General features: G+C 34.9%; 1 pseudogene; it reads right to left on the bottom strand.

Annotated features, from left to right (window-relative positions):
* Positions 1-248: 248 nt before the first annotated feature.
* Positions 249-7720, bottom strand: LOC125817071 (wall-associated receptor kinase 2-like; annotated as a pseudogene).
* Between the last annotated feature and the right edge of the window lie 2415 nt (positions 7721-10135).

Genomic DNA, 10135 nt, shown 5'->3' with positions numbered 1-10135 from the left:
GTGTATACTAAGGATTAATCTTATAGGAATGAGCAATATATTGATGATTAAATTCAAATGAAAATAAAGTAGTACATAAGAACATCCAATATGAAAGAAATTAAAGATATCCAAAAATGAAACTTACAAAACACACAAAAATATATCCTCACTAATGAAGATTTATCCCAACTTAAACTTCATTCTGATCTTCATGTCCGTGCAAGTGAAGACAATTCTTAAACTCTCAAGTTCCATAGCCACTTCCTTCATCGTAGGCCTATCTTCCCCGTGCAAGTGAAGACAATTCTTGATGAGCTCACCGATACCTCATTGATGAACTGTTCAACTTGATTCTCATCCACATACTTAGATTTCTTAATAGCAACTATGCTTTTATAAAGTAGTATACCGTTGTATACGATTCCATTTCCACCGTGACCAAGAATTCTATCACTAGCATAGTTATTCGTAGCCTTCTTCAACTCATCAAGTGTAAAAAATTTGGTCTCTTCCACACCACCCTTGATAGAGGAGATTTGTTGTTTCAAGAGTAAACTACCATTTTGTTGGAAGAACTTCTCCCTATTTTTAATGAGTTTTCGTTTCTTGATACAGAAATAGAGCAAAATTGCCCCAACCACTAGGGATATAAAGCCAACTCCCATACATGTGTTTATAACGACGAAAAATATATACTCATTTATCACTACTGTGTATACATATAGATATAAGTAAAAACTTTTTCAATAAGAAGTAAATGGTATGTCAGTTTATTGTAATAATCAAAAGAGTGCTATCCGATAGTACTTCTGTGAAGTACCGGCCTAGGGAAGAAGAATGCAAGTAGAAACAAGTTGAATTTCTGAGAAACTTACCAACAGAAAACTTGATCCATGGGAACTCATAGTTCGAGTTTGGTGCAATACAACCACGACCATTCTTTTTACCATTGCCAGTGTAGCCTTTTAAGCAAGAACAAGTGAAATTTCCGGGCGTGTTTATGCAATTGTGTTCACACATATTGGAACTTGAATCAGCACATTCATCAATATCTGACATGCAAAACAGAGAAATATACCACATTAATCCCTCGCGCGTTGCCTTTATATCTTTTCTTTTAACATATTTATTTGTAGAAGTTGTTAATGGAAACTAGCAAAGAGTATTTAATTAAGCATTATAACTACTAAATCATTAGACTTACGAATCACGATCGGTCATATGAATCATCAGTAGCAATATTTCTCAGTTTTAACTCACTAGTTGACATTATTACCAAAAGTTTTAAGTACTAGAATTTATGTATATTGTTTATTGGCATATAAATCGATCTTGGATAGAGCTAAGATTTGAAGGGTACTAAAAACTTATCCCATGATTATATTTTCTTATCGATCACACCAAACGACCTCTTAAAGTAAACAAACAAGTGCTGAATGACAACACCAATGAAGTGAGAAGTTTGACTAAAGTCGGAGTCCAACTTGAATCATAACTCAAAGACAAGAGAAATTGAATGAAAGAGGAGTTCGTTGTGAATAACAACTCTATGAAAGAGTTATGCTTAAATAGACGAGAATTGATTTAGAATACTCACGCACTTATTACAGAGCAAAAAGGCAATTGGCAAATTGGCTTTCATTGTACTGCTCAATATCGAAGAAACACTTTGAAGAACCAGGTCCTATTACAGAGTTTATGTCCTAGGAGTTCTTCTTTATGTTTGAGTGTTGATGTAACTGAAGTAGGATTATAGTTTTCAATTTGGTAGCAACTCTAAGACTTGGAAACACATACCTTGGAAGGTTTGTGCATGTGTGGAGTTTATGAACTCTACAGGTTGTGGTTTTTACATCTTTTGTGAGCCAGGTGTTTCCACGTAAAATAGTTTGTTCTCAATTTACTGCTTTTACTACTTTGTTGAAACATGCTAGGCAACCCATTTTACTTAACTGAAAAAGTTCAGTTAAGCAACATGATTCAAGGTAGTGTAGAATATCAATTGGTATCAGAGAAAGACTATCTTGTGAAGGAAAAATACCTAAGATAAGATCATGATGAATTCAACACCACCAATTGGGCATAGTGAAGGACAAAAAACAATCTATTTCACTTTACTTGCCGGAAGGCACACATTGCATGGAGGATTTCATGGAAGCTGAAGATTACGAACTACATGATCGGATAACTAAAAGACCAACCATTCCGATGAAAATTGTGCAAGGAGAACAAGTTTCAAAAATAAGGAGAGATTTCACTGCTGAAAATCTTGTAACTCTCATAAAGAATGTGAAGGCCAAAAATGTTCTAGTGTGCGGTTTAGGACCAGATGAGCACAATAGGGTCTCAAATTGTACTTCAACTAAACAGTTATGAGATGCACTGATCAATGCCCACGAAGGAACAAGTCGGGTCAAGAAGTTTAGGGTGTCCATGTTGTTCACTCAATATGTAACTTTCAAAATGAAGAAGCGTGAGTGCCTGCTAGAAATGATTACTCGACTCGCCACTTTAATCAATGAGTTATCATCACTAGGAAAGATTCTTACTACTGAGGAACGGATTGATAAATTTCTGAGAGTCCTTTCCAAAACTAAATGGGATGTAAAAGCCACTACCATTTAAAAAGGAAGAAGAAGCTAAGGACGTCTCTATCATGACGATTGATGAACTAGTAGAAAACCTTAGGATTTATAAGATGAATATGGAAGATCTTAGCATCATCATCCACATAATCAACAAGGAACTCAACCCCTCTTGGCAAGTGATGAAAATTCTTCTACAAACATGGAACTTCACTTCTAGTGGGAACTATATATTCCTACATCGCCATAAAGAAGGAAATATGGTGGTTGACAAGTTAGCTAATTGGGGTGAACTCACTGGGAGAAACATGTTCTTCACTAAAGTTAGTCCTTTTGAAGAAGAGAAGTATTGAAAACACCTTCAAACTTAGCGAGAATTATTAATTTTGTCCATAAACTATTGATATTCTTAAAAACATTTTTCTACTTGACTAACTGAATTTTAAAACACCCCTCGCTTGCCATATATCATAGCAAGTGATCTCAGTTCTTTTAGATGAGTGATAGGTTAAAAAAACACCACATCAGCCTTAAACTTAGATAATCTTTTTTTTAATTTACTTTCCCTTCAATTTTTACCAACAAATAATCTTAAACGTCAACTTTCTTCTTTCATTTTAAATGGCTTGGTTATTTAATCATTTAAAAATTTGTCAAATATGGATCAACATACTATCCACGTAAAATATGAATAAATTATGAGTATCTATCAATTGCACTCCCCTTAAAGTACGTAAGGGTGTAACATCCTATAAAAAAAAGTAACTTATTAAGGATGTGTTTGGTGTGAAGAAAAATGTTTTTAAAAAATAGTTGCCAGTTGATTTAAATATTTTGAAAAAATATTTTTTAAATGGACTTATTTTCCTCTAATTCAAGAAAAAATGATTTTCTCATAAAAAGTGTCACGCCCCGAGCCTACACCCTGGACATGGCCGACACCCGAAGACCATTGCTGGCCCCCAAGCGAACCCTTGGCCTGGCTTTCTTAACTCTGCGAAAACTTAACTCAACAACATAACTCAAAGCAATGAAAGGTTATAAAACAACCAACTGATAAAATCTGGCCAAAAAGGCAACTCGAATCTCAAAATAAAATATTTACATATATACATAGATGAGAGACTCAAAACTATCTGACTGACTGTCTATGAAGCCTCTATAATACTGAGATGGATGTTGGGACAGACCCCGCAACATCCTAATAAAACAAAACTAAGAGAGCAAAACAACCGAGTCCTCCGGAAAGCAAGGAGGCTCACTACTGACTCTGGAGTGCTCAAATGGATCAACGGCGTGCTGGGTGCTGATCCTGGGAACCTGCGTCTGCATCATAATAAGATGCAGGCCAACTGGTATCAGTACATTAAATGTACGAGCATGCGAGCTAGAAAGCTAAACCACAACTCAAGCTTGAAAGAAGTACAGGAGAACACTTACCTTGGCTCTGTTCGACTCATGAATAACTGAACTCAATATATGAAGAAATAAGACACATGCAATATATATATATCTTGTAAAACAATGTAAACAACTCAACTCGTTAATGATAAAACAATAACAAACTCAACTTTACTTATATAAAAGTAATATAACTTTAGTGGGAGATTCTTTAACCGACAACCACCACTATGAGCACTAGTGATGATACAACGTTTTACCTCACGTTGGCCAAGGACCATCCTATACCTTGCCGTGATATAGGACCTTACTTTAACTTAGTGGATCCACTAGCTTAATCTTACGTGATCATCTAAAAAGAATGACCCGTCAAGTCCCATGTTGGCGCATGGTTCTTATGGAGAGTTGAGTTAATATGAACTCGTGTCCCCAATTCGGTGCTCAATACTACTCCCAAAAATACTTTGGCTCATAAGTGTTTTTAAACACATCTTGCTTTAGTTGAGGTAATTACTCGAAACTTAACCCAAAGGCTCTTTTGGAAAACATGATTCCCCTCTTAATCAAATGTGAAAACATTTATAAACTTCTTTGGGAATACTTAGTTCCCTAGTAGCTTTTGAGAAATGAACTCAACTTTAAACTCTTGACTTAACTTGAAACTCGATACTCTTTACTTGACTTGAAACTTGAACCTTAAAACGAAGTTAGAACGTTCAATAAAGACTCTTTAACGACTTTGTAAACTTTCTTTGACTCACTTCTTTAACTTCTAGACTTGACCCTTAACCTCACTTTGACTTGATCCTAACTTGCCTTGAATTGGATTACGGATTGAAGGTATATGATCCCACGTTTATGGATGAGTTCTTGACATTTAAACATACCTTGGAGTGTTGGAAACAACTAGGAAACATAGGTACAATACCAAGGAACATGCATGAGAAAGGGTGAAATGAATGGGGAAACGTAGCGTCCTTGGCGCTCTGCAAGGCGCAGAGCGCCAGCCCTCGAAGCTCAGAAGGGGCCTGCTGGTGCTCTGCTAGGCACGCCGCCCCAAAGGCTGGACTTCAAAGTCTCTTTTGGGGCGCGCTGGCAGGCGCGACGCGCCAGCCCCTTCCCCAGAAAACCCGACTTTTTTCCCTCTTTTTCCCAATTCTAAACCACCCTAACTTCAAAGGTTTCAACCCCAAACACTAAGGATCATAAAATCCCTTGACATACAAGAGATTCAACTCAAACACACAACCAAATCATGTCCCACAACCAACAAGAACTTCAACAACATCAACAACACAACCAACTACTTCAACAACACAACCAACTACTTCAACAACACAACCCATCTTTTCTTGAAAATAAAACGAGTTTGGCGTGTGGGGGAAAGGACCAATCCTAACACTATGAACTCACATACCTAGTAGGGATCACCCCCGACGATATCCACGACGATCCTTGACGAAACTTTGCTTCTTCTTCTCATTTCTCCTCTTCTTCTCCTCTTCTCTCAAGAACCCTAACTCTCACTCTCACTCTCATTCTCTTAAAATGGGACAAACTGATATAAAAATCAGTCTAACACCAAAAGAATTGGTTAGGGAAAAGACCAAAATACCCTTAAAATTTCCGGACGGATTTCCCTGCCAATTGCCCAACTTCCAAAGGGCATAACTCCCTCATACGAACTCGGAATCGAGCAAACTCGGTGGCGTTGGAAAGTTAATTCCAAGGGCTTTCCAAAAATAACTGGAACTACATCTAAATCACCCTGATCTAGGAGTTATGACTGCTCAAAGTTGGCCATAAACTCACTTTTTTCCCACACTTAACCAAATTTCCAGATTTTTGAATTCCTTTCCAAAATGACTATTTCCAATTCTAAGCCTCTTCATAATTATTTCAAATTGCCGGATGTTACAAAAAGTAAGTAATATTTCTTTTCAAAACTTTACTTTAATTAGATAAATATTTTCTCGGAAAACGTGAAAATATTTTTTTCATACCAAACACATCCTAAAAGAAGAAAAAATAATAATTTGGTTGGTCAGATAATTTATGGATAATATGAATATCTATATTATCTTTTGGATTTATTCATTTTTACTTGTCTTAAATATAGATTGAGTCAAATATTTTATTCATTTTCATCTGATTTATTTTCGACCAATCCATATCTAACTCGATCCGCTGTTTAGGTGATGAGTCAACTTCACCTCGAGTGTTAGGGTCCATGCTCCAATAAGGCAAATAAAGCACTACGCACTATTGAGTTAATTTCTAGTTATTAGTGTCCCAATGATGTTTATCACTATTTTGATTCCTACCAATTATTGTGACCCTACCTATTAAAGCATTTGTTTTTTACTATTAAAACAAAAAAGAAGGATCACTTTCAAGCTAGTAGTAAAAGCAAGAAGATCAAGTGTCCCAGAAGATCAAGCAATATAAACTGGGACAGAGGGAATAGTATTTTTAGCTTTACATTCAATTATGTAGTGTTTTTAGTTTTACATTCAATTATATAGTATTTTTAGCTTTACATTCAATCCAAAGTAAATAATTCCATAAATAGTGAAGAAAATATTAATTTTTTTCTTTTCAAATTTATTGTTATTTAGATCAATGAAATTTTACATAACCAAAAAAACTATATTAAATTGATACTAATATTAAACTAACAGTAATTAGTTAATTAGTGAAAACATTTCTTACTTTTTAAAGGTGAGTAATTTCTTAAAGAGTATATGCTCAAACTAAGAATACTATTGGACAGAGGGAGTATAGTATCATTTTGGGAATTCAAGGTTAAACTTGACAATTGAAAACTATACCCTTAGCATTAAAAAGTATTTTCTTTTTTAATAAACTCAATTTTCAAAAAATATCTAACAAATAGAAATAATTTAATAAAGTATTTATTTATTTTTCTTAATGAACATGAAAAAAAATTAAAATGAAACGAAGGGAGTAGTAATAGTTTTGGTCAGAGCGAATGACCGATGTATTAGTGATGAATAAGCTAAGTGTGGCAAAATGAGTTAAAATTATGGTTATCCGCCAATTCAATCTATTTTAAATAGGTTAGTTATATAATCATTTAAAAGTGAGTCAACTCAGATTATCCCTCATAAAATATGGAGTATGCACTAATTAATTACACTCTCTTTGAAGTATATAATGACATAGAAACCTATGACTTACTTAAGAAGAGAGGAGTGACACATCACTTTCTAGCTAGTAGTAAAAGCAAGGACATGAAGTTAATTACCTTGGCAGCCCGGCCTGATGTATGGATTGCCTTCATATCCCGGGTTACACCTGCATCGATATATATCCACCAATACTGTCAGTGTGGGAATCCATTAACTAGACAAGCATACTCTTTGCTTCAACACAAGTAAGATTTCCGATCGATGGTCCAATCTAGCACGATAGGGACATTGTCGTCTACAAAATCCGTATCATTTCAATCCCCGGAAATGAAAACGACTGGCCGAACGCATAGCCACATGGATTAAAAGACCAAATTCCTGTGTGGTTCTCGTCATTGTTATGAAGTATTTCATGCCCTTTCGTATTTCTATTTGACAACAACCAACTCCGTCCTTACATGATCCTCCGCATCACTAGAATTACCACAGTTAGACAATACAACCACTAGCGAAGTTAGATCCAATTATAAAAGAAATGTCATCACAACCAACTACGGTGAATTTGTCAAGGTCTGAGAAACTGTAAACTGTTTTGGACATCCTGGTTTTGTGATGTTAGCAGCTTTGGTGATTGCTGTGGTGGTGTTGGAAGGAGAATTACTAGTGATTTGGGCTGTGGCTAATCTCAAGATTACCGCAGACATTGAAAAGGAAAAAAGTAAAGAAATTTGCTTGAGCAGCATGATTTTGGAGTATATGTAATTGAGTAAAACTTTTTCATACATATAAAGGAGAGTTAATTGGAAAGACCTGAGAAGAGGGACTAGCTACATTCTAAAGGCAAAGACTTCATGATAATGTCTAACACTTTGTTTGGATTGCTGTTACCTATTGTTTCATAGCGGTTTGTATTGTATCGTGCTATATTATTTTAATAAATACAATATTTGGATATATTGTTATGTTCTTTGTCGTTACATAATGTCACACAATCATAATTGGAATAATAAATGTTGTGAACACGGCTAGCCAAGTTGTTGGGCCTGAGGCTAAACCACAAAGAGGCCCAAGAATTAGACAACCCAATATTGATTTTGCTTGATGCAAGTTGAGTAGAGTTTAAATGGTTGTCGTCTGCGGTTTTGGAGAATTATTCATATCGTGAAGAAACTATCGGATTCTCTCATCTCTTTTCTACGATCTAAGCTTCTCATCCTATTTTTATCTCTATCTGTACTTACTTTTTATTTCAGTATTTTCCATGGTAATTCCATAGCTTAAGTGTTGTCGTTGTAATTTGGCTAAAAATGATTATATAATAATTTGAGAATTTGGTTTGTTTCATTGATGCTTTCATTCAGAGGTCTTCAATGGAGGACCAAATATCTCGAAAAATCAAAGATTCAATTAAGGTCTTGAAGGATACTTGATCGAAGGATCTCACTGAAATTAATTCAATGTTACATGAGTTGGTTGGAAAACTTCCAACGAGTGAACCTACCATGGTGGAATTTCAACAATTTTGTGGCGAGAATCAAGAGTTATGGATTTCTCAGGCTGAACGCTACTTTGAGTTCTATGAGATTACAGAAAACCACAAGTTATCTCTCGCGTTGTGCTATCTCGATGGGAAAGCTTTGCGGTGATATCAATGGTTTTTCCTGTAACACTCCAAATAATTCTAAGCTAAGATTCAAATCATTCTTCATTTCCGTATAAGATTGTATCGGGTGATTCTTAAATTGTTCTTAGGTATTAAGGTCAATTCTTTAGTGTCATAATGGATTTGGATATGAATTAAGGTCACAAGAATCCCTAGAGCACAAAGTTGAGTTGGAATCTCCTTTACCAATTAAGTTTTGATATAAAATTCTACTTAAGTCTGATTTCTTTCACCACTAGTCTTTAATACAATTCCAGGATCAAACCTAGCAATGCATAGACAAGAACTCAACATCACATTATTTAAAAACTAGTTATTAAACACTATAAGAAAACCTTTCATAACAACAAATCTCGCTATTATGCAACAATAACTTATTTTTCCCCATTGTTCCTTACCAAATCCCGGATATCCTGAAACGGGAGTTTCTCCACAATCATAAATCATTAAGTTCTCCTACCATTCTTACCAACGGTAAGACCATGCAGTTTTAAAATAATCCCAAGATCATACCTAGACATTATAATACAAACATTTCCTCATGGCCATTAAATTTAAGACTGGACACATAATTCATGACACATTACACAAACATTAATTCATGACACATAACCGAGTCACGACTTTTTCTTATCTACAACATCATAGAAATACAAGTAATCACACTTCCTACATATGCAAACATTCAGGCAAAGTATAATTCACACATAGACAGTTATTCAAACAATACAATAAACATCATAACAACCATTAAACATTCATCACTCATTTAATAAAGTCCATGACAACCTACTTGCATTATGGATGACCATTAACTGACAACCATGAGCAATCACAACACTTAACCATACACCAAACCCCCGGTCATCTGTCTAACTTAACAACCACCATTTCATTAAACCAACCCCATCATGACAATTAGAAACAGAGTTTAGAAACCATTAAAGAATTAAGTCCTTATAAACTCAACCCAATAGTTAAAACAATTATGCAGAATAACCCTAAAGACTTAATTGTCAATAAACACTTAGTAGGCGTTTGGCCATGCGATACCATATCACGATATGGTATCGTGAGATGGAATCAGCTTTTGGACATGCGATTTTATGCTGATTCCATCTCATGATTCCATATCATGAGAGGTGATACCATATTCTCCAAAAATCATGATATGGAATTATATGGTGATTCCATATCATGATTTGAGATATTTTAATACAATAATTGATCCATGAGTTTATATTTTGTTAAAAGAACCCCACATTTATATCTACTAACCATTTGTTTCCTATGTAAATAAATTTATAATCACATCATTGCATTTTAAAATTTATTATTCTCACCAACATAAA

This window comes from Solanum verrucosum, unplaced genomic scaffold, assembly GCF_900185275.1.
Source record: "Solanum verrucosum unplaced genomic scaffold, falcon-dt-bn FXZP01000094.1, whole genome shotgun sequence".
Classification (NCBI taxonomy): Eukaryota; Viridiplantae; Streptophyta; class Magnoliopsida; order Solanales; family Solanaceae; genus Solanum; species Solanum verrucosum.
This window is presented reverse-complemented; position numbering and strand designations above follow the sequence as displayed.